Below are 27286 nucleotides of genomic sequence, written 5' to 3' on the forward strand. Positions count from 1 at the left end.
TCACAGTAATAAGGATTCTGCAATCAGAATTTAGCTCACACTTTTGATAATGATTCATTATCCAAAGCTGTCTCCAGCTCAGCTTCCCTGTGGCTTCACTGGCCCTAAAGCCTCCAAAACTGCTGTTGTCAGGAAGACTCACTGGTATTACTTTTGCTATTATTCACTGACTGCCCTAAATACATACCATTTTCTTTGGAAGTAAGTTTTGGGGTTGGGATTGGAGTGGGTAGGATTTATAAGGAAAAGATGGCAGGTTTATGCAAGGGTTTGGATTACAGAAAAGCATTAAACCCAATGTAGGTCTTAAAAGGTTGTGATCGTGGGCAGACCACCCACATCTTTATTTCTACAGCAAAATATTATGCCAACCAGCCCATTTCCTTTTCCCCCCAGCTATATAATGATTATAATGGTGTGTTTTTTTGTTTCAAGTGTGTTTCTTCCATCAGGAGTAGGAAACGGAGGTAGTCTATATTTGATGGTCCTTAGTTTGGTTCAATGCAAAGTTCCAGCCCTCCAACCATGTTATTGTGCAGACATACTCTCTTTCACATTTTTAAAAATTATCGTCTGTATTTAAATTACATGAACACTTTCTCCAGTTTCTTCTTGTATCAATTAGACATGAGCTTGCAATATGACTGAAATTGAACCATTTATTCCTCTTTCTCCAAAGTTGTGTGCTTTCCATGTATTCTGTATCTCAGTGTCACTAGTATCCACCCAGACTCCAAAGTTAGAACCTAAAAATCATTCTGACTTTTCCCAGCCCACTCGTTACTTCCAATCAACCATCAACTTCTGGCTAATTTACTGCCTGAAAACTTCACCATCCTGTCCACTTTTTTCCCTTCCTATGACTATTCCTTAGTTTGGGCTACCATTATTTCTCACATGAATTGTGGCAATAACTTATTGGCTGGTTCCTCTGTTTCTCATCTTCTATCCCCTAATTCATTTTCTTTTTGAAAATGTATTATAAAATACTGTACTAAATTTTCAGATTACAGAGCAAGAGATACATGATGGTCAGGGACCCGCCACTTTTCCTCTCCTCCCTCCCTTGTTCAATCCTGGAGTGGAACTGGAGAGTGGGGAGGAAGTAGAATGAGGAAAGAAAATATGCCAACTATATCATTTCCTCCTCTCAAGGAGGCCTACGCTAAGGTGAGAGGAAAACTTTAATTGGAACATTTTGGGATGGAAAAGGGAACTCTGAGGTAGACATGTTAATTTTGAGATGTCAATTGGGAATTTGGGTGGAGATGTTGAATAGGGAGTTGGATTTATGAGTCTAAAATTTAAGGCTAAAGGGTGCCCACTCTCACCACTTCTATTCAGCAGAGTACTGGAAGTCCTAGTCATAGCATTTAAGCAAGAGAAATAAATAAAAGGCATACAAATTGGAAACAAAGAGGTTAAATTGTCTCTCTTTGCAGATAACATGATCTTATATATATGAAGTCCTAAAGACTACACAGAAAACTGCTAGAACTAATAAACAAATTCAGTAAAGTGACAGGATACAAAATCAACATGCAAAAATCAGTTGTGTTTCTGTATACTAACAACAAACTATCTGAAAAAGAAGTTTTTAAAAATCCCATTTACAATAGAATCAAAAACAATAAAATACTTAGGAATAAATTTAACCAAGGAGGTGAAAAATCTCTACATTGAAATCTGTAAGGCACTGATGAAAGAAATGGAAGAAGACACAAAAATGGAAAGATATCCCATGTTCATGGATTAGAAGAATTAATATTATTAAAATGTCCACACTGCCCAAAGCCATCTACAGATTCAATGCACTGTGTAATAAAAATTCCAATGGAATTTTTCACAGAAATAGAAAAAACAACCCTAAATTTTCATGGAACCAAAAATGATCCTGAATAACCAAAACAATCTTGAGAAAGAAAAACAGAGCTTGGTGGTATCTCACTTCCTAATTTCAAACTATATTACAAAGCCATAGAACAAATGGTCTCTGACTTACCATGGTCTGACTTAGGATTTTTCAACTTTACAATGGTGTGAAAGCAATATGCATTCAGTAGAAACCGTACTTTGAACTTTAAATTTTGATCTTCTCCCAGGCTAGCAAAATATAGTAGGATACTCTCTCATGATGCTGGGCAGCTCCCAGTCAGCCACTTGATCATCAGGGTAAACAACTAATACAGTTACAGCCATTCTGTACCCATCAACCATTCTGTTTTCCACTTTCAGTATAGTATTCACTAAATTGCATGAGATATTGAACACCTTATTATTAAATAAGTTTTGTGTTAGATGATTTTGCCCATGTAGGCTAATGTAAGTGTTCTGAGCACATTTAAGATAGGTTAGGTTAAGTTATGATGTATGGTAGGTTAGGTGTGTTAAATCATTTTCAATTAACAATACTTTCAACTTACAATGAAAATATTATCAGGAAAAGTTATTTAGGAAGTAACCCCATCATGAGTCAAGGAAAATCTGTGTCAAAACAATATTGGATGGGCATAAAAACAGAAATGTAGGCCAATGGAACAGAATAGAGAGTCCAGAAATAAACCCATGCATGTATGGTCAGCATCTTTGAAAGGGTGTCAGGAACTCACAATGGAGAAAGGAGTTTATCTTCAATAAATGGTGTTGGCCATACACAAAAATAAACTCAAAATGGAATAAAGACCTAAATGTAAGGCCAGACACTATAAAACTCTTAGAGGAAAACATAGGCAGAACACTCTATGACATAAATCACAGCAAGATCCTTTTTGACCCACCTGCTAGAGAAAGAGAAATAAAAACAAAAATAAGCAAATGGGACCTAATGAAACTTAAAAGAAGCTTTTGCACAGCAAAGGAAAACATAAACAGGACAAAAAGACAACACTCAGAATGGGAGAAAATACTTGAATGAAGCAACTGACAAAGGATTAATCTCCAAAATTTACAAGCAACTCATGCAGCTGAAAACCAAAAACACAAACAACCCAATCCAAAATGGGCAGAAGACCTAAATAGACATTTCTCCAAAGAAGATATACATATTGCCAACAAACATATGAAAGGATGCTCAACATCACTAATCATTAGAGAAATGCAAATCAAAACTACAATGAGGTATCACCTCACACTAGTCAGAATGGCCATCATCAAAAAATCTACAAACAATAAATGCTGGAGAGGGTGTGGAGAAAAGGGAACCCTCTTTCACTGTTGGTGGGAATGTAAATTGATACAGCCACTATGGAAAACAGTATGGAGTTTCCTTAAAAAACTAAAAATAGAACTACCATATGACCCAGCAATCCCACTACTGGGCATATACCCTGAGAAAACCATAATTCAAAAAGAATCACGTACCACAATGTTCATTGCAGCTCTATTTATAATAACCAGGACATAGAAGCAACCTAAGTGTCCATCAACAGATGAATGGATAAAGAAGATGTGACACATATATACAATGGAATATTACTGAGCCATAAAAAGAAATGAAACTGAGTTATTTGTAGTGAGGTGGATGGACCTAGAGTCCGTCATACTGAGTGAAGTAAGTCAGAAAGAGAAAAACAAATAGCATATGCTAACACATACATATGGAATCTAAAAAAAAAAAAGTGGTTTTGAAGAACCTAGGGACAGGACAGGAATAAAGATGCAGACATAGAGAATGGAATTGAGGACACGGGGAGGAGGAAGGGTAAGCTGGGACAAAGTGAGAGAGTGGCATTGACAGGTATACACTACCAAAAGTAAAATAGCTAGTGGGAAGCAGCTGCATAGCACAGGGAGATCAGCTCGGTGCTTTGTGACCACCTAGAGGGGTGGGAAAGCGACTGTGGGTGGGAGATGCAAGAGGGAGGGGATATGGGGATATATGTATACATATAGCTGATTCACTTTGTTATGAAGCAGAAATTAACACATCATTGTAAAGCAATTATACTCCAATAAAGATGTTTAAAAAATAAATTAAATAAATAAATAAATAAAATAAAATTTACATTATTATTTTAATGCCAAAATGGAATTAAGGGATCAAAAGTTATGTTAATTTCAATGGCAAAAAAATAAATTTAAAAAAATTAAAAATTAACAAATAATCTTCAGAATAAATAAATAAATAAATGGTGTTGGGAAAACAGAATATCCACATGCAAAAGAATGAAACTGAACCATTATCTTACACCATGCACATAAATTAACTCAAAATGCTTTAAAGACTGAAACCACAAAAGTGGAAGAAAACATAGGGAAAAATCTCCTTGATGTGGGTCTTGGCAAGTGCAACAATAGTAAAAATAAATAAGTGGGATTCCATCAAACTAAAAGGCCATAAAAAGGAAGGAAATCCAGCTACTAGCAACAATATGGATGAAACTTGAAGGCATTATGCTAGGTGAAATAATACAGACAGAGAAGGACAAATTCTGTATGATCTCATTTATATGTGGAATCTAAAAAAAAATCAAACTTATAGAAACAGAGTATAGAATGGTTGTTGACAGGGTCTGGGGGCTGAGGGAAATGTGAAGATGTTGGTCAAAGGGTGTAAGCATTCAGTTATAAGATGAATAAGTTCTGGGGATCTAATGTACAGCATGGTGGCTATAGTTAATAATATTATATTGTATACTTGAAATCTAATAAGAGTAAATCTTAAATGATCTCAATATACGCACAGAAAAAGGTAACTATGTAAGGTGATGAATGTGTTAACTAACTTTATTCTGGTGGTCATTTCACAATATGCATATATCAAATCATTATGTTGTATACCTTAAATTTATGCAATTTTATTTGTCAATTATATTTCAATAAATCTGGGGAAAATATAAGTAAAAATGAGAAAAATTTACTTCCCCCAAAATAAATAAAATAAAATAAAATTTAAGGCTGGAGATATGGCTTTGGGAGTCTTCTGGATATTAGTGGGAGGCTAGATGAGACCTAGCCTAGGCTAGATAGAAAAAAAGGGAGGTTCAAAGACTGAGACATGGGGCCTTCCAGTGTTTAGATGATGGATTGATGAGGAGAAAACATAAAGGAGATTAAGAAGGTGCTTCCAGAAATAGGGAAGGAAAACCAGGCTAGTGTGTCCTGGAAGTCAAGTGAAGAATGTGTTTCAGTGAGGTGGACTGATGGCCTTTGTAAAATGGTGGTGAAGAAGAAGCAAGATGAGGATGGATGAATAACCACTGTATTTAGCAACATGGAGATTGTTGGTGACCTTTCAATATCAGTGAAGGGGTGGGAAGAAAAGCCTAATTTGAACAGACTCTTAAGAGAACAGGGGAAGAGTCATTGAGGGTAGAGAGTATAGACAAGGAAAGGAAGAGTTTTGCTCTAAAAGAAAATGGGGTGGTTGCTGGAGGCAGAACTGGACTCTAAGAGGATTTTTAAGATGAGAGATGTTTGCATGCCACTGAGCAAGAGAAAATTGATGACACAGGAAAGAGAGAGGAGAGTGACTAAACAGTGTTCTCGAGTCAGCAAGAGGGGATTGGATCTGGTGCACAAGTGAGGAGTTGGATTTATCTAGGACTGTCGATAGTTCTTCCAAATTAACAGGAGAGAAGGCAGAGTATATGGGCATAGATGTTGATAGGTGGGTTGATGCAGTGATGAGAGTTTGTAAAAGTTCTCGCCTGATTCCTTCACTTTTCTCAGGCAAATAGAAAGCAAGGTCATCAGCTGGGAGTGAGGTATTGAAAACTTTGAAAAGACCCCCTTATCATCATCAACCTATCTATCAATAAAATTCAGCCCTCTTAGCACTTATCATTAGCATGCTCTATATTTTGCTTACTTTTCATGTGTATTGTCTATCTCCCCACCAGAACATGAACTGCATGAGAGGAAGGTTTTCTGTCTGATTTATTTACTGCTATAACTACAGAACCTAGAATACTACCAGGTAAATAGGTGTTTGGTAAATTGTTGTTAAATTAATTCATGGAAGGATTTTGTGATTAATTAGGCTTGGGGTACATTGAGTGGGCTTTTTAATATGAAAACAAAGGAAGTATCTGTGTATCATATAAGAGTGATTAAAGAAGCTATGGGACTTGGAGGACATATTATCCTAATCGTGAGGGGAAACCAGATTGCTGAATGGCTTGAAGAAAAAGGGAAGAAAAATAGGTTGGTTTCTACTGGCACACTCCTGAGTTTGGCTCATTCAACAAATTGGTTATAATATACATTTCAGGAAAAGGAGCATCTTCACTTGCCTGAAAGCATTCTAAAGCCTGGAGAACATAGTTTAGATTGCTTGTGGGTTAGACAATTGAGAATGTTCCGTCTCCTTTTTCAAAACATGTAGCAAAAGCTTCAAGTTCAGCATCTGACAGTATGACAAATTACAGGATTGGTGGCCAAAGGGAAATGAGTCTTAATAAAACATTAAAATCCATGGTTACGTGGTATACTTTTTGGGCTCCATATGGTTCTCTGCCAAAATCCAGCCCACACTTCAGTAACTAACTTATATACAAACATCTTGAACATAGCTGTGTCAGTAATACTTTCCAGTTACATGTAAAGCAGAAACTAACACACCATTGTAAAGCAATTACACCCCAATAAAGATGTTAAAAAAAACTTTTAAAATAGTTTTAAATAGTGACAAGACATTGGATAGTCTTGGGATATATGAAATGGAGTCAGAGACAGAAATTCTTGTTACATGTTAATGTGGGACCACTCATTATCTTAAAAAAAATCACCTTTCTGTTGGCCGTGCAAGGGGATCAAACAGATTCAAATTTAAATCCTTATCAGTCAAGGATGAATTAAGAACAGAGAAACCAATCCAGGTGTTTCCTCCCTTCCTCCCTCCCTCCCTCCCTCCTTCCCTTCCTTCCTTCCTTCCTTCTTTCCTTCCTTCCTTCTTTTTTTTATTGCTAAAGTTTTCATGCAGAATATTGTTTATACAGTTGAAGAAAGGGCTGAGAAGCTGATGGGAAAGGGGGCAGGGCAGGCAAGTCAGAGATTTGCAAGAACAAGAAGCAGCAACCCTTAAGACTAAAGCGGCAGGGACAAGGTGGATTATCAGAGCCCCAAACTGAGGCCATCTAATGGGAGCTAGAACTATAGCTATACCCATTAGACCTGGAGCCACCAAGGAGCTGGAGCTGCTTCTGGAAAAGTTAGCCAAGGCAAAGCAAGGAGTAGGACTATCCTCTCTACTTTTCTGTGGCCTCCTAGTCTCTGTTACTGAACCAAACTTGGGTTCACTCACCCAACATGCAGCAAAGCCAATCTACTGACACCAGGCTGTGGTGAAGGAAAATATGGCGTTTATTTGCAGGGCACCAAGCAAGGAGAATAGGCAGCTGATGCTCAGAAGATGCTGATGGCTCTTAGGGAAGGGTTTTTAAAGACAATTTAGGGGTGAGAGTTGCAGGGTGCGTAATCAATTCATGGACATTCTTCTGATTGGTTGGTGGTGAGGTAACAGAGTGATGTTTGGGGAATCTTAATCATCAATCTTCTGGTTCCAATCAGTCTGGGGTCTGTGTGTTTGCGGGCAACATGTAGGCACCATCCTCCACTGGGTGGCGGTCTTAGTTTCTGCAGAACAACTCAAAGATATGCATCAGATTGTTATCTGTATCTCTTCAGGTGGAACTAGGAGTCCTGTGGCTCTATTGTCCTAATCATTAACTGCTTGAGTCTGCTCTTTGGATCTCAGGGAAGGTCAAACAAGAAGCCGGGGAGGAGGGAGGCACAGGGGTGTTTGTACCTGGGAAGGCCTCACAGGTTCCTGCTTGGTTTCAGTCCCCCCTTTTCTTCAATACTTCTCAATCCTGAGGGGAACAGAGGCGGGACAAGAAAGGGAATATAGTTTTGGATAGAGAGTTAATCATGAACTCAGGGGACTTAGTTTCCTCTCCACCAGGTCCCTACCCTCCTACCCCTTGGCTGAATACATCCAAAAGGCACAAAAAAGGAACCTGGGAAATATAGCTTCTGCTAATAGACAGCGAGCCAGAGAGAGGGCAGAGAGTATATATGAGAACAAAGAAACAATTCAGAAACCCTGTTCGATCTTTTATTAGCTGTGAGTCCTTGAGTGATTATTTTAACTTTTGGTTTCTTCATCTGCAATATGAAGGATACCCACTTCATAGGAATTTTGTGATTCCAAATGCAATAATTTATATACAATGCCTGATTCATAGTAGGAGCTCAGGACATCTTTTTCCCCCTTCCCCATTTACAAATATCCCTCAAAGCATTGCTTTCCTAGAAAGATAAAAGAAACTAATGAGTCTGAAGAGAATTTGGCTACCAAGTCTTATCTTTGATGCTTCTTTAATTCCAGTAACCTTCATCAAAAGCAGCACAGAACCCAAAGCTGACCAAAAGGGGGCAGTTCTCAAAGCTCATATTTGTCAAGAATTGTTTCTCTGAAATCTCAGTCACTTTGAGGTCCCCTGACAAGATAGAGTTTGTAGTAATGACCACAAAAATCAGTGAACAAGTGTTTCTAGAAGAGACTAAAGTCAATAGCCCTTAATCCTTGCTCCTAAAATAGGATGTTGTAATTTTTCATAGATCTTGAAAGAGAGGGTTTTAATCACTGCACTAAAATGTTAAGGGAGACCTATCTCTTGACAGTAAAACTTGCTGTCAGGGTTAAGAATGGTGCTCACAAAAGTGTGCATGAAACACAATAAAACCTCATTTTTATAATTTGACCTAATTTGAAATTTGGGGTAACTTTGTCTTGGAAAGATTTAAGTTCCTGCTGAAGGATCTGATTAATTTAATTCATCAGATACTTACTAAATCCCTAGAGGTGCTTCTGACCCCAGACTGGGCTGAGGAAAACATACTCACAATGCTTGTAAGATGGTCCCTACTTTCAAGGCATTCATCATCTAGTAGGGTTTCCCTTGATGAAAAGGTTTGCCTAAATTATGAGTCAGGAAGCAAATTCAATTTATTTAATAAAAAGCTTTAAGTAAATAAATTGTATGACTCACTATAAATAATTTTTATCTCTTCATAAAAGCAGGCTGTGAACTCTTATTTTGCTTAGAGTGTTAATTGCAATAGAATGAATGACACTTTTTTAGCAGATAGTCCTGGAATCAAAATCTGACTTTGTCATATACTAGAGTGATTCTGTGAATAATGATATCTGCTCTGTAGTATTTCCATGGCAGATAACTAAGGAAATATATGAGAGTTTGTCCTACCACCTGGTTCCAGATTCAGAAATATTTGATGATTCACATTCTTCCCTTCTCTGGGAAATGCTCCACCTCTTAGTGATCAATTCAAGTTATCTGATCATTGGACAGTAATAAAAAATGATTTTAAAATATTTTCTGTGTTTTAGAATTTTTAATAATCAGGCATGCCCTATCTAGAGTTTATTCAAATTAAAAATGGTTTTGTTTTGTTTTTAATTTATATATAAGAAACATAATTGAGGGGAATTCTTTTTTCTCCTGATAATCAGACTGTTACGGGAATTTAGGAACTAGAGGAAAGTTTATGAAAGCAAAAATATTTTTCTTAACTTCATTTCTTAGAGGCACCACTGCTATCTTTTTGGTGTATTTTTCCTTTAATCTTTTCATCAAAAGTTTTCTTTATGCAATTGAAATGATACTGTATATACATATGCATTTTGCTATCTCGTTTTGGGGGGTAACTTTATATTATACACATTTTCCATGTCATTAAACACACTGTAAAGCACCATGTTCCACTGTTAAAAAACAAAATCCAACCAAGTAAATTTGAAGATCTAATTGACTTTATTCAATGAATCAGGCAGCATCCCATCTAGAAAGTAGAAAGGAGCTCTGAGGGGCTGTACAAACTGGAAGGTTTTTAAGGGCACAAAGAGGGTGGGACAAGGAAGTCATAAACAAACAAGGTCAGGCAAAGTGACCTTCCTTTAGGGGAAGGGCAGGGGTCTCTCAGGCAGATTACCTCAATAGTGCTGATCAGATAATTCCAGATTGACTGGTAAAGGTCATGTTCCTGGGAGTGGCTGAAACTGCAATTAAGCCTTGGTTTGCTGTCACGGAGCTTAGCACAAGTGTTTCTTTTCAGCAGTAGAGATGTATCACAATTATGTAAGGGGATTAAATTATTCCCTTAATTTTGGGCCCTTTGCTTATATTCCATTTTCTTTATTATAAATAACACTGTAAATATATATTAGTGCATAAATATATACACATTTTTGGATTGTTTCATGAGAACTGACATCTAGTAATATATTTACAGGTCAAAGTTTTTTGTTTTTTTTTTTTTTTGACCATGCTGCATGGCATGTAGGATCTTAGTTCCCCAACAAGGGATTGAACCCGTGCCCCATGCACTGGAAGTGTGGAGTCTTAACCACTGGACCACCAGGGAAGCCCCCCCACCCTTTTTTTTTTTTGGTAGAGGTCAAATTTTATAAACTTTTTAAAAGCACTTGATAAGAGGTAACAAAGAGTGCATCAGCAATAGACCAGGTATTATAATATTTTTAGGTGTTTAACTGTAAGGAAGAAAATAATGTACATTATTTCAACTTTCAGTTGTTTAAATAATAATGAGATTGGGGATTTCTTCATATGCTTATTGGCCATTTGAATTTCTTCTTTGGCAAATTGCTTGTGAAAGAGCAAATTGTTTTCAATTCCATTCGGTAAATATTCTTTTAGCATTATCCATGCTCCAGATGTTGGAACAACAGGAGTTGGTGTATAGAGATGCATAAAATGTAACCCGTATCTTCAAGGAATTCTAAATATCAAAGGAGAGAAGGAAAAAATATAGTATCATAAGATCAGTAATGGAAACAGAAATGGTTTGCCGTTAGAATAGAGTAAGGAGTGTTTAATCTCTGAGGCTGAGGAAGTTTTTAAAGGATGAATACAAATTTTCCAGGCAGATAATTAAGGGAAGGGCTTTTCAGTACAGAGTTAAGAGGATGCACAAAGTCTGGAAGTTTGGAAGAGCAAATATTCAGTAATTAGAAGTAGTTAGCAACTACTGGAGTATACAGTGGGTCAAGAGAGGATGGAGTGGGCAGAGATGAAGGTGGGAAGGTGGAGAAGTTTGCAAGAAGCAAAGCATGATGAAACTTATATTCCATGCTGAGCAGTATGACTTGACCCTGAAGGTGATACATAGCTTCTGATTTCAGCCTTTTTATCTAATAATTTATGATTTCATAACTAAATAAGTAGATGGCAATTTAAGCTTTTTAAATGTCTCATCTGTAAGCTAGAGCAATCTGTTTATATTTTTGCTATGCTAAACATGTGATGTTACCTTGGAGACATGAAAATTATTTTAGGAAACAGACTGATTGCCTTGTCCATAGATCAATCCCACCAGGGCCCAGTTATTTCCATGATATCACACACATTCTTTATCTACTTAGTTCTGGGAAACTGTGGCACTTTCTATGCCACAGCAAAATTATATGTATTTTAACAGTGTCAAGCAATTTTCATTTTACATAGATTCAACATCTATGTCTTTACCAAGACATTTCATGACATTTCATTAGGGATATAATTAAGCCATATTTCCCTTTTTATATGTTAAAGTTTAAAAATATAGATGTTAATTTGGGGCTTCCCTGGTGGCGCAGTGGTTGAGAGTCCGCCTGCCAATGCAGGGGACACGGGTTCGTGCCCCGGTCCGGAAGGATCCCACATGCCGTGGAGCGGCTGGTCCCGTGAGCCATGGCCACTGAGCCTGTGCGTCCGGAGCCTGTGCTTCACAACGCGAGAGGCCACAACAGTGAAAGGCCCACTTACCGCAAAAAAATAATAAATAAAAATTAAAAATTAAAATTAAAATATAGATGTTAATTTGACAGTTAACCATCACCTTCCCCCTGAAGGTCAAGGAGTCCCAACTAGCCTCGGGCCAAACTATGTAGGGATCCTCTCTCCTGCTCTAGTTCTGTCAGCACTGCCGACACAACCATATTTGGCAAGTGAGCATTGGATGGCAGAAGTCCAAGGAATTATTTAAATAATAACTGAGGGTCAAGCTACTTACACGCACTTCTTAAAAATAAACTTTTTTTTTAAAGTGAAGTACTATATATATACAGAAAAAATACAAATAAGTACATAGCTAGATGAGTTATCACCAAATAAGCACCACATGTAAGCACCACCTAGTCACAAAATATTACCAGCACCCCAGAAGCCTCACTCATATCTTCTCATATTCACTCATAACATAGCAATCATTATCCTAAATTCTTTCTTTCTTTTTTTGTTTTTGTTTTTTTTTTTGACTGTGCCACGCAGCTTGAGGGAATTTACTTCCCCAACCAGGGATTGAACCTGGGGCCCTGGCAGTGAGAGCACTGATTCCTAATCACTAAACCACCAGGGAAGTCCCTCATTATCCTAATTTCTAATACCATAGACAACTTTTCCCCCTTATTTTTTTTATTATTGTTTTGTATCTGGCTTTTTTTCTTCTCAACATATTTGCCCAATTAACCATGTTATAAATATACCACAATTTCTAAATTCACATTATTTTTTATAAACTCTGGGGATGTTTTCAGTTTAGGGCTATTACAAATAATGCTGCTATAGACATACTTATATATGGTTTTTGGTGTGCATTTGTGTGCATTTCTGTTGGATGTATGTCTAGGAGTGAAATTGCTAGACCATACAGTGTGCTTATATTCATAATATACTAACAGAGACTACCAAATAGCATTCTCAAGTGGTTGTACGATTTTTGTTCTTATCAGCAGTGTATGTATCTGCACTTCATCCTCACCAACACATGTTATTATCAGTCCTTTTAACTTGAGCCCTTCAGGAAGTGTGTGATGGTGTCTCATTTGGTTTTAGTTTACATTTCTCTGATGCCTAATTAAGTTGAACATCTTGGATATCTTTTTTAGTGAAATGTTTGTTCAAGTGTCTTGTGCATTTTTTATTTCATCATTTATGCTTTTACTTATTGAATTGCGGAAGTATTTTATACATTCTGGATACTAGCTCTTTGCCAGTTACAGTTGTACCTTCTCCCAGTGTGTGACTTGTCTTTTTCTCTCTCTTCATGGTGTCATCTGATGAACAGAAATTCTTATTTTTAATATAGTTCAATTCATAGATTTTTTTCCTTTTATGGTTAATGTATTTTGTACCGTGCAAGAACTCTTTTCACACCTTATCTACATACCTTGAAAGAGAATATGGAATGCTTTTCCCACCCACCCAGAAAGTTTACTCACTTTGTTTGTTGTTTGTAACCAATGGGAGACTAACATGGACAATACACTTTTTTTTTTTTTTTTGACAATACACTTTTGAAGGTATAGGACCAGGGACTTTTTTTTGAGAATCAGGGACTCTCTGTAGGCATTTTGTCTATTAATACCACCTTTTTAACCTGCCTCATGGTCAAACCAGACACCTTTAGTCATATCGGATTGTCTAATCTTCCTCTAGAAGAAGGAGGGGAGGAGGAAAGGGTTTTGCTCATCCAGAATAAATTTGTGTCGAGGTCATCATTTACCCTCTCATCAGCAGTGGGGTATGCAAGACTGGCAGCAAGTACCAAAATCACATCCAAGAAAGAGCATCAAGTATATCAACCCAGAGGACCATATCCATTTGTGTTTTCAGAGAAAGATGGGCCTGGGTTGAGTACCAGTTCATCAGTAACCTTGCTAAAGAACTAGAAGGTGGTTTGGGCCAATCCAAGAGGGAGTGGCTGTAATTTCCTATGACTGGCTTAAATATGTTTCTGGAACAAGTCACATGAGTAGAACAATGGCATGGAACATATCTGGAAGTGCTCATTTTCAGACGTATTTCCCAAATATTTTCTTTATGTGTTAGGCTATTCCTATATCAATAAAATCCTCTTAAGATTTAATCTACTAGTTGTAAACATGACCATAATCTTTTTTTTTTTTTTTTTTTTTTTGCGGTATGCGGGCCTCTCACCGTTGTGGCCTCTCCCGCTGCAGAGCACAGGCTCCGGACGCGCAGGCTCAGCGGCCGCGGCCCACGGGCCCAGCCGCTCCGCGGCACGTGGGATCCTCCCAGACCAGGGCACGAACCCGCGTCCCCTGCATCGGCAGGCGGACTCTCAACCACTGCGCCACCAGGGAAGCCCTATGACCATAATCTTAACAGTGTATTATTCTCTTTCACAGTCTACCATAAACAAGGAAGTACTTTTTATTTCTGAGAGTTCTGTTTATATCCAAGGGCATTAGCATTGTGTTTCCCTAAGTACAGCAGAGAAATGTGTGATTCTGTCTTTTTTTCCTTCTTCATTAGAGAATGCTATTTATAGCCTTCCAAGGGTACTAACACAATTTCTTGTCAGAGAGGAGAAGGCTAAGGAGTCTAAAATAGCTCTGCCTTTCCCTGCCCTCAGCCTTGTTTAGAACATTGTTCACCTTTGGAGGAGTGAGATCCTGTAATCCTTTCTGGTTGTAGTTGGCAGCCTTTCTCCATATTGGTAGCCAAGTATGTGTATCTTCTGTGTATTTTATCAGGTGAAAGACAGAACTTTAAGAGTCTATGGGCCTCCAAAGGAAAAATAAATCAAGGAGCTATTTGGTACTCTTGGTTAGAATGCTCCACCAGCTGTTCCTTTTATGCCTTTCTTATCCCCATAACTTTCTTCCCCCAGTTTTCGTTCATTTCCTTTCCCCAGTTACAGCTTTGGGCATCTCCTGACATTGGCTAGTGTCCTCTAGTTATTGACTTTGGCTGCTCTTGGAACCTTGCCTCTTGGATTGCATGTTGTGCTGCCTCCTGTTTCTTTAGATGGTAGAATCTCTCTACTTATAGGCAAATGAGGTTCAAAAATATCTACTCGTATTGGTGGGATGGAACTCAAATACTTCTTTCCTATCAATCCCCACTTGTCTCCCTACCACATTCCACCCCAAATTATACTGAACTATTTCTAGATTTCTAAATATATCCCCCCCCCACCCCTTCCTCCATCTGCCTCTCCTCTTGGTGATGTGGACCTAGTACACACTGCCTATTCTGCTTGGAACCCTTTCTGTCTCCATCCCTTCTTATCATATGCTGCTTATATTTATCCTTCACAACTCACTTCAGGAACCAAGCTTCCCAGGAAGCTTTGTAATTGCTTTTCCAACCCAATCCTGATCGCCTGAGTTGTCTTAGGAGCCTTTTCTATGGATCCCCATAGCTTATTGTGTGTACCTCAGCCTCTGTTTAGTTATGTGTCTACTCATCTGTCTCTCAGACTAGACTCTAAGTTTCTTGAAGTCAGGGATCCCATATTTTTCCTTGTTGATTTCCCAGCTCTTGTGCCAGTGCCTGGCACACAACTAGCAAAATATGTTTGTTGATTGTTGAATGATGAACTGAAAGAAGAAGCTCTGAAAAACAGCAGAATGTCTTACAGATTAATACTGAACTCTTTTTAATTAATTTGTTATTTCATTTTGGATCTTTTCAAATATTTCCCCTCAAGAATCTACTAATGCTTCACTGTACACATCCTAATAGAAAGAAATTGGCTTATTTTTGGCCTTATTAATAGAGAAAAAAACATTAATTTGCTTTCCACTAATTTCAAATTTGTGAAAATATAAACAAGGACTGAGCTCAAGCTTAACAAATATGTGTCAAAAATGGTACAATTTAATCTTGTAGGCAAGAATGTTTAAATTATTCAAGGAAACAAATAGTTAAGTATTAATTTAGAGAAAAGCAATTCATATGGTGGTTATCACTCATTCTCATATATTTATTAAATTTATAAATTATAAATATAAAATAAAATTTATAGAATAAAGAGGGAGACCAAAGACTTCTGCGAAGTAACATTTTTTTAGCTGTTAGCTGATACCCTTGAAAGCAACAGAACAATTTCAGGATGTTTGAGAACATCTCAGACAACATGAACAGATTTCGACCAGTTCATGATAATGAATCTTATTGTAAAGAGTATGTTTAAAGCCAGAAGATCTCTCTGCCACTAGGTGCCTGCATGACTTTAAGCAACTTATTCAACCTCTATAAGACTCAATTTCCTCATTAGAAAAATATAACTGCCCTAAGGATTACAGAAATAAAAAGTATGACTAATAGAATGCTCGGCCCAGAGTGACATTCAGTGCTAGTAGATATTATTATTATACTAAACTGATCTAAATTAATGAGAGTCTTTTATGTCTTCAAAGTTTTTCTAGTACTTCCTGATAATGATTGCAATTATATTTTCTTCAAGGTAGGCAAAAGATAAACAATACCTTTTTATTTTTAGGCATTAGATTCCATGAAATATTGATTTGCTCCATGAGCTGTCATCTGTTGCTGTTACTGTTTTGCTTTGTTTTTAATCTAACCCTATCCCTAACCTTAATCCTAACCCTTTCCTTTGAGAAACTCCTACCCTTTATATGGGTTGGGTAGACTGAACCCAATCCCCTTCGCTTTGGGAAACTCATCCTTTTTATATGGCTTAGGTGGATTGAATGCAACCACCTGCCCTTACCCACAGGTCTGAGCTCAATACCAGATTAATTCAATAAAAATAGTGTATCTATCTCCCTCCTTCAGTGGTGGATTCATAGTGCAAACAGGGCCAATCAGCGCCTTCCCTGTTAGGTGATACAATAACATTCGGAGAAAGTAGGACTTTCTTCCTTTCAGATCAAGAGCTATGAGAATACCATAAACTAGAGCTGCTTTCTCCCATCTTCTTTAGCTACATGGAAGGGGCCATCTGAAGGAGGAGAAAATGAAGTCAAAACATAATATAAAACAGAGATGAATAGAGATAAACCCTGGATCAAGCCATGGACCTTTCATTTATGTGAAGCAATAAATTATTTTTTTCCTTGCACTTGAACTATAAATAGTACTAATATAATTTGCAATAGAAAGGGTCCCTGCTAATATACCTCAAAACAGCAGAGGGCTTCCCTGGTGGCGCAGTGGTTGAGAGTCCGCCTGCCGATGCAGGGGACACGGGTTCGTGCCCCAGTCCGGGAAGATCCCACATGCCGCGGATCGGCTGGGCCTGTGAGCTGTGGCTGCTGAGCCTGCATGTCCAGAGCCTGTGCTCCGCAACGGGAGAGGCCACAACAGTGAGAGGCCCACATACTGCAAAAAAAAAAAAAAACAGCAGGAAACTGAGGCAGTAGAAGATAAAAGTAAAACAAATCTTGCTGATTAGTACAACTATTCATGATCAAAACGATCATATTCCAGAAAACCTATCAGTTTTACTAATATGCATCCTCAAATAACAATGAAAGAATGTACCTATCCTAGAAAATTAGAAACTCACAATGTCCATTCTTTTTGTTACTAATTGCAAGCTATGAAAAATGTATGTATAGACAGTGACTCTGTTATTAGGAGAAAAAAAAAACCAGGCTGGCTCTTTATCTTTTTAATTTGGTATTTCCTATCACAAATTTACAAATGGAATGAATAGATCTTTCCTCTTTTTGTTGATCCCCAAATAGCCCAAACCCTCAAAAGAATGAATACTCTACTGAATATCCTAAAATTATCAGCAGTCTTTGGATCTGAAGTTCAAACCAAAGTGAAACTGAAAATTCTCAGGAGGGGACAGTGGTGTGGTGGGAAGGAGGAAATGTGACTGTCACCCCTGCCATGGATAAAATTAAAGCCTCTTCTCTTAAAGTCATGTAAAATGGTTTTTGTTTGTATCTTCTCCACTACAGCCTGAGTTTAATATATGATCCACTACTGGTAAGAACTATTCAGGAGTCTTGCCCAACCTATATTATAGGATTACTCGTGGTCTAGAAGCTTTTCATCTTGTCCACATATTTTCCCTAGGTTACTTCCAGTGCATAACTTCTGTGTGTGCTCAGAGATAGGTCTTGAGCTATGAGATGATAGCCACTGCTTATTTCCTCTTTTGCTTCCCACTTACCTCTCATCCCATGACACCTGGCAGTGGCAGACTTTTAATTACTTACTCCAATTTTCACCTTCTACCTTGCTAAAAGAATCCTGACTTTGTGTGGGATGGCAGTGTACTCAGTCTCGGGGATGGATAGTTGATTAGTCTAAGCCAATGATGGCTGGCCTGGTCCCAGCTTTGCCAGAGGTGGTCTTCTGACACTGCCGTGGTCCATGAGACCCAAGAATAAATTTGTTTTGGGGTGGTTCTAGGAAAGTTTTTTTCTTTCTCAATAAAAAGAGGTGCACTCTGTCATGGTCACTTTCACTTTTTCCTCCTTCCTGGCTTGGAGGTAAATTAGATGTCTAAACAACAGCAGCCATATAGCAATCATGAGTTATGGACATGAGGATGAAAGCTAAATCGCTAAGAATGGCAGAACATGAAGCTGGAAAATCCTGAGTCCTCGATGTCATTGTTGAGTGGCTGAACCAGTGCAGCAGCTGGCTTTCATGCCATATTTCTTGGTGTTTAAGAAATACACTACTATTTGTTGAAACTACTGTTAGATGAGTTTTTTTCTAATTTGCAACCAAACCCAATAATAATTTTCACATATGCTGTTTTGGTCTCCTTTGCCTGGAAAACTGAGGGAAGTTGTCTCTTCACCTCCTGTTGAACATCAGAATCTCTGCAGGTTGCTGATACTGGGTGGGCATATCCTGTCCTCTGTGTGCACTGGGTACCATTGTCTCTTTTGAGTCTACCTGTTACTCCCACTGGGCATCATTTTTTTACTGTAACAATCCTGCTGATGTTCCTATTGTTCATGTCATTCAAACAGTGAGCACATACAGTAGTAAAGGCCAAGCACCAAAGTGTATATTCTCAAGCTTCAGGATGAATATGGTTTGAAATCAGGGAGCAAAAGTGAGTCAGGTCTACACAACAGCAACCCCCATAAAAATGGAGAACCTGTCGCCAGAAATGCTTCAGGACTGAACTGAGACATATTAATTTGTTGTTTCCCTCAAACCAACAAGATTCAACTACTTATTCAACATTTATTTAGTAGAGATGAGGAGAAACTGATTTTCTATTAACAAAAATTACACACCAAAAAAGGTAACATACTAAACTCACTTCTGCTGATTGAAGCAGATTCAGTCTTCTAAAGAGGAAAAAGAAGAAAAGCATTTCCTCCTTTTCTGTCATCCTAGTTCTCTCTTCTGTTTTCTTTGTCTATTTTCTTAAGCAGAAAACTTTCTGTGAACTATATTAAAGCATTTAACATTTGGATAATAAAATATGTCATGTGTTCACTCTAAGTAACCTTGTGCCATTTCTTTATTTAAGATATGTCAGCTATGATGGCTGATTTCAGGTTCCTCAGAATATTCAACAGAATAGATAGGCACATTAAGCAGTATTGTTTGTATGTCCTCTTGGCAGAAGTAATACCAGTTTGCATTTTGCTAGTCCACTGCGGGTGGAAACCTGAGTTAACTGGCACCTGTTTCTAATTTATCCTGTTGATGCCTTAGTAGTCCTTAAAGACTAACATCCTAGGCAGTTGTCTGGCATGCCCCTAAATCTAGTTTCAAATGAGTCAAAATCATTGGAGAAATGCAGAGGGTGGAGAAAGAAGGGCATCTACACTGTCCAGAGGGAAATCCTCTGGACTGCTGGGTGCTGAGCTCTCTTGGTGTGGGTGTTTCTGCCTGCAGGCCTGAAAGGAAAGAGCACAGCTCCCGACAGAATGTATCATATCACCACAGGATGAATTCTGATTCGAGCTTATTACAAAAATGCAGAATCTTCAGCTAAATCAACTAGAACGAAATAGTATATCTGCTTCATTTTAAAAATTCAGAAAGCTAAACATTTATTGGGAATCTATTATATATTAAGCACTGTGCTAAAAAGTGTAGGTGATTTTATAAGAGTATCAACAAGAGTTACTGAACAAATCACAATGAGATTGAAATTGAAGCAAAATGTGACAATAATTGGATGATAGGCAAAATAAAAATGAAAATCATAATAACCGAATTAATATGTGCATTATTTGTTGTCTTCAACAACACTGATTTCACTCTGTGTGCTATGTTATTTTAAACTTCATAATATAACCCTGTATCAGCCTCCAGCTAACAGCAAGATGAATAAAGAGGATTTAGGCCCACTCAGTATTCTAGAAGAAGTGAAAAATAATGTATAATATTTTAAGAAGTGAATTACCAGCAACTTTCTACAACTCAGCTGACATTCAGCACACAAGTCCACATTTATATGGCCTCAGGAAATTATTATAACTGGAGGGAAAGCAAAATCAAAGATACACATTTTTAAACTTGAGCAAAAATCTGAGAAGTGTCATTTTTTTTTACTAAAATTTGGGGCCATAATTTTAAAAATGTTCTTTCACCAAACTAGCTCTGACTGTATGGGGTCACTCTGAGAGAAATGATGGTTCTATCATAGGTAAAATTGTTGGGAAGAAAAATTTCTTCAGGACCGTGAACAACGGTTGCCGTCCCATGGAAATAACTGGGCCTTTTGAATTGCATTATGGAAGACTTTTCGTAATATATCACAGCTTCACAAGAGAGGCCTTAAGCTTTTTTAGCAAGAAAACATTAATAGCAATAATACTCTTTGAAAGGAATCTTTGAAATGAATTTCTTCAGAACATTCAGGACACAGAAATAACTAATATAGCTATTTAAATACCTTAAGTCATATATGCAAATTATCAGTGAATATATAGTATTAGATAATCTTCACTTCATACAATAGCTGAGTTTAAATAAGGTCAGATTTAAAAATTTGTACAGAGAATCTTATTTTTGCTGTTTCTTTAAAATTAGAATATATTTCCATTTGGAGGAAAAAAGTGTCACTAAAGACTTAAACATCTTTGATAAAAAAACAAAACCTAGTGGTCAAGTCCATGCTGTACTCACCATCATGTTTCATAAACAGTAAAGATCTGTGGAAAGACAAAGTTCTTACTAAGCAACTCACTCATATTTTTTGAATCAAATTCTCTTCCTTCTGTTCTTTCACAACTTTAAGATATTCCTTTAGATACCTTCTATTCCTGTTGCCCTAGCCTGTTTATATATTCTCCCTGCTGTATCAGGGATTCCCTTAGCACTGCATTCAAGGATACCTAAAATTGGGCTTCCTAGTGGCTCAGTGGTTAAGAATCTGCCTGCCGATGCAGGGGACGCGGGTTCAAGTCCTGGTCCAGGAAGATCCCACATGCCACACAGCAACTGAGCCCACGTGCCACAACTACTGAGCCCACGTATCATGACTAGTGAAGCCCACGCACCTAGAGTCCATGCTGTGCAACAAGAGAAACCACCACAATGAGAAGCCCGTGCACCACAACGCTCGCCGCAACTAGAAAAAGCCCACGTGCAGCAATGAAGACCCAACGTAGCCAAAAATAAAAGTAAATAAATTTATAATTTAGAAAAAGTATACCTGAAATTGTTGCATGGCTAATTTTTAAATTTTTAGTCACATTGCTTCCAAATGATACATAAAAGCAATGTAACTCTAGCTCTTCAACAAACAAATACCAAAATTTAAACGGCTCAGCACATTATAAGGTTATTCTATGCTCATCTAATAGTGTAATGTGTATGTTCCTGTTTGGAAGGCAGTCTTCTTCTACAAGGAGATTCAAGGACTTAGGCTATTCCATTACGAAGGTCCACTGTCCTCTCAGGTGTTTTCTTCTTAACAGCCTTGCCTGGAAGTGACTCACAGCACTTCTGCTCTCTTTCCTTTGATAAAAACTTTTTCTATAGCCCAACCCAAATGCAAGGCATGAGTAGATTAATCACTAGCTGGGCAGCTACTTCTCAACTATGACTCTCCACTAAGAAAGAGGGAGCACCAATTTTTATTAAATAGCTAGATGTTTCTACCACCAATTTGCAATAGAACTAGGTTGCAACTACACACTTTGATAGAAGGTAGCATTACTGTTAATAATGGACTCCAACCTCCAAAGTTGTGTATATCTGAGAGTCTAGGTTATGCAGCCTTAATTTCAGTTGAGGAAATAACATTGAAATTTTGTATAGTACTTCAGCTTCCCCTACTTTAGCAAACCAATAATTTGGAGGGGAAAAAAGTATTTATAGTAAGAAAAAGTTAATTTATTTAAGAAATATGTACTGAACATATGTATTGAGAATTAGGTGACCTAGAGCTAGAAATAATAAGAAATATAAAACCCTTCCATGCTCTTGACTTACTCTTAGAAAAGTGGGAAGAGTGTTTTGGGAGGAGAGGGGAGAATTTCTTTGCTATATTTATTCTTATAAACTTCTGAAAGAGAAATATTTGACTCTCACTGGCTCCAAACTCCTACTAGCTCTACATAAACTTCCCTCAAATCTGGGTACAAGTTCCAAAGCACATCTATGAATCTTGTAAAAATTTGAAAAATGGTGTACATGGTCCTCTGTGTCAGATCCTTAATTTAGTATTATTTGATAATTCTACTTCTAAATTTCAAGGGTGTCCTGGTTGAGCCAAAGCTAAAAATTAGATGTGGTTGGTGGGTTGAGCTAGCTGAACTGCACTCTCGTTTTTATATTTCCATCAGCTGATAACTGACATAGGAAAATAAAGCATTTAAACAGTGTCTCCTGGAAGAGATGACCAGATGGAATTCAAATTGCCAGATGACCAAAGGGAATTCAAATTGCCAAATCCATCAAAAGGAAAGAGGATTTGGGCGTGGTTTGCTCAAGTTCAGGAATGGGTCTTGATGTCAATTATATCTCAATAAATAAATGAATGAAGAAAGTCAGGAAGGGAGGCAGGAAGGAAAGAAGGAAGGACCTAGCGGCCAGAGAGGAGTAGCGGTTCTGAGCTAGGCATGATGGTCAGTACCTGAATGTGACATTACTCACATTCCTGGACAGCATGTGAACCCTGGGGAGAAGATGGGCTCAGCATGTACCATCTCACTAAATAAGGTAACATGCTCCCCTGCTGTGGAACCCTTATAAATCAGCCTCCCTCACCTGGCCCCAAGTTTTACTACCCTGCTCCTACTGTTCTCTGCTGATGGATAAATGCTCTGCCCTGCCCAGGTACAGATCTCACCATCTGTGCCAAGTACCAGGGCTGCCTGGACAATGTTACAGTATACAAGTCAGCAGTTACTAGCAAGGTAAGAAAGTTCTTCCTTTTCTTGTACAATATTCAGTTGCTAGAGAACTCCTGTAGCCTATTTACCAGTCTCCTGTTATTCCTTGGTATTGGCAGAAACATTGTCTTTAGGATAGAGTGTCAGCCACGCTGGATATGGACTCAGACCAAGGTGCAAATCCCAGCTCCACCACCTGCTCCTTAAGTGATCTTTATCTTTCTGAGCCTCGGTTTTCCCACCTTTAAATAGGCAAAACAGTAATACCTACCCTACTTCCATTAGAGTTTCTTTTAAGGACCAAGTGAGATAATGTTTGTAAAAGTGGTACTGTGAAGCATAAAGTATTATACAAATTTGAACAAATTCTTTTTTTAAACTATTGTCATTAATTTGTAAAGGAAAATAGGAAAAATTATTTACAAGAAAGAAAAGGCTCTTCTGAAATTCCCATTCTCCAGAGATATTAGTCAAATGTATTCCAGATGGCAAAGTTATTTTCTTTTCACTAAAAGCTTAGATTTCTGATACCTCTGGTGAGGAACAGAGAATGTAGAATTAAGAGAAAAGCATGACTGAAAGAGAAACCTTAGAAAAGTTCCTTGTGTGGGTATTTCTAAGTGAACAATATTATAGAGATGGTCCAACTAATATGAACTTTGAGAAAATGTTAAAGGATCCTTGAGCTGACAGACAATACATTTTGATACAGTGTTGTAGGAAGTAGCCACTTTTTAAATGAAATGAGTTAGGAATCTATTTTCAATTTGAGGTGAACCCATAAGTCAAAGGGGCTCATCATAAATTATTAGAGCTTAGACTCTTGTTTGCAGCTGATATAGGAAATTGGAGACATCCTTCATGAACACTTCACAGTAAGATATAACTTCTTTTATGAATGATAGAATATGAATAGCTGCATTACTGGCATGAACTTGGATGTCACCTTTGAATTTATAGATAATTTTAAGACAGAATATACATTTTGAAAAGTCTAATATTTAACTTAAAGACAAACTCTTGGAATAAAATTTTTTTAATTTCAGCATTAATAGGGTAAATGGCATCCTAAAGATTCAGTTGTTAATATAGATCACATTTTTGTCATTCTTGAGCCTGAACTTATTCCAGCTTAGCCCTTGTTTCTTTTGATATGAAAATATTGCCAAAGAGATTAAAGTAATGGTTTTGATCCTAATGCAGTTCAATCCTAATCAAGCAACCAGTTGAGAGAATATGAATTGGTGAACACTGGCCAACACCAAAGCCAGAAAAACAATTCAAAATAAATATCCTACTGTTGGTGATCATTAATATCACCTTGCCATGCACAGATTCACTCTTAAGCCAGATTCTCTTTTCTCTGCAATTATTTTACTTTTTAAATTTCCCAGTGATCAAATCCATTTTTGACAGCTTGTTCTGCAATGTCATTTACATGATATTGCACAAGGTTTAAAGTGATTTAAACACACACACACACACACACACACACACACACACTCACACCAGAGATGAATAATTTACAAAGAGCAACTAACTCTTCTTGAAAGTTACCAAACTTTTCTAGTGAGTTAAAGATCATTTAAAACATAATGCGCTAAACAGGAATGAAGGGGGTAAAGGGAGAAAGATGCAGAGTAATTTCAAATACAACAACCCATTCCTCCACACACGCCACCAGTTTATCTTAAATTAGAAATTTACTAGAGTTTATTAAGACAAACAAGAAAATCTCATATCTTATTTATTTATTTATTTATTTATTTATTTATTTATTTATGCAATACGCGGGCCTCTCACTGTTGTGGCCTCTCCTGTTGCGGAGCACAGGCTCCGGACGCGCAGGCTCAGTGGCCATGGCTCACGGGCCCAGCCACTCCGTGACATGTGGGATCTTCCCGGACCAGGGCACGAACTCGTGTCCCCTGCATCAGACTCTCAACCACTGCGCCACCAGGGAAGCCCTCATATCTTATTAAATTGAAAATCACCTTAATATCGTTTTTGCAATTGGTCTCAAATTTGTCTCCTAGTTTCTATTACCCCTCACCTACTTCAATCTGTCATTATATCTATGACATAAATATAGCCTCCTAGAGAGTCCTCCATCTCCTTTCCCTCTCATCACCCTTCCACCACTAGCATCTGATCATATTCCCACTTCAAATCCAAATATGAGATGGCTTCTGCTGCCTGTAGGTTGAAATCTCAACTACTCTGTGTGTTCAACTGGGTGTTCAAGGTCCTCCATAGCAAGACATCTCCCAACCTTTCTAGCCATATGCTCTGCATGGATTCTAACATCAATAATATAGATTAGACTTAATAGAAATTATGACTTAATCAGATTTGATTAACTTAGATATGATTAGAAATAATATCTCTAAAGCAATCTTCATTATTCCTAGAAAATAGTAGGCATTTATAAATTATAACTGCTATTGTTGCTTTTGCTGTTAGTATTATTATTGTCATTTACTATCTCTGCCTGGGATGCCTGCTCAAGTCTTATCCTTTAAAACTCTCCAATTGTAAGGATCCTCTCTTCCTCCTTGCTTATAACTCATATCATTCTACTTTATAGCAGTGTTGATTTTTTTTTTCTTTCATTGTCTATCTTTTCATCATGATAATGAACTTTTGGGCAAGAGGAACCATATTTCCACCTTAAGATTACAACTTCTAAAATAATATTATATATACAGCAAACACTCAGTAAATGGTTTTTTTTTTTTTTGGATTTAAGGTATGGCATAGGAAAACAAGTATAAGTTATATAATATGTTCAAATAAATTGCAAATTCATTTTACAAAATATGACTATGATGACCAAATTACATATTGTTCCAAAGAGGGACACTCTGAGAGTAAGAGAGGGTATTCTTGATCATTATATGGAGAGAGTAGGCACACACTAGAATGCAAGTTCATCACAAGTAGGAGAAAACTCCATGAAAACACAGGTGAGTGCTGTAAAGATTATCCTAATTGTATTATCCCCTCCCTCTTTTCCATCGTGGAACCACCCCTGTTACAGAGAGAAGGTTGGGTATGATTGAGTTTTTAAAATATGGAGTAGCACTAATGGAAGCAACTGAAGTATGTGCCACAGTTTGAAGGTCCTTGGAATTAGCCTGAGTTGACAAGACCACAGAGGACTTAAAATGAGCAGCCTTCTCTCATTGCACACCTGGAATGAAGAGTATGAGCAGAATGTCTTAAATTTGCCTGCCATGTTGAACAGGAGTATAATGGGGGAGTGTCCCTGGGCAGAGAAGTGTGCTGCCTTCTAAGTATAAAACCACTGCCTGAGAAATTTCCTTTCTCTTTCCAGAACTTCTCAGGCTGTCTCCATGTAAGCTGTAGCCTTCACAGCTCTGTGCATCTTTCTGTTTCCACACTCCTCTCTCCTTATCTGTTAATGCTGCATGACTGTTTTAAAAAGGTTTTATTCTACCCTCTGCCCATCCTTAGTGAGCATGTTCTTGGGCCATCAGTGGTGCTGCCCACGGAATGTTGTTAAAAAACTTCAACTGAATAAATTTGAAGATTTAATTGGCTTTATTCAGTGATTCATGAATTGGGCAGCATCCCATCTAGCAACAACAGGGGTGCTCCAAGGAGTTATATAAAATGGAAGGTTTTTATAGAAAGAAGGGTGGGGCAAGGAAGTCATTAGCAAAAGATAAGAAACAGTTCTTTTGGGCCAGGACATTGTCTTTTTGGGAGGAAGAGACTGCATGGGTTTTATCATGCAGATTGCCTCTTCTTCCCCTGGTGGGCCAGGGGTGGGATAGAGAGGGTCCATGTGACAGATTACCTTACTGATGCTGACCGGAAAATTCCAGAATGGTTGATTAAGATTACATTTCTGGTGAAGGTTGAAACTACAATTAGGTTAGGTGTTAAAACTAAGTTTGGTATCATGGGCTTTATTTAGCACAAGTGACACCATTTTGGGACTGTGTTTTTTCTCTTTAACAGTATGAAGGATGGGCATTTTCCAAAGAGGAATGTGGTCCTCCCTGGTGGAGGTGGCCCTGCAGTGGATCAGAGAATTGGCAGGGTCCACGGTGGACTTAGGAGGACTCTGATGATATAGGAAGCAATGCTTTCTGTCCAGTTCTCCCAGAGATTAGACCTCAATCAAGGAATTTAGCAGTGCCTTTTACACTCACTGGGTGAACATCTGATTTGTTGACCAATGTACAGAAC

Source organism: Hyperoodon ampullatus, assembly GCF_949752795.1.
Source record: "Hyperoodon ampullatus genome assembly, chromosome: 5".
Taxonomy (NCBI): Eukaryota; Metazoa; Chordata; class Mammalia; order Artiodactyla; family Ziphiidae; genus Hyperoodon; species Hyperoodon ampullatus.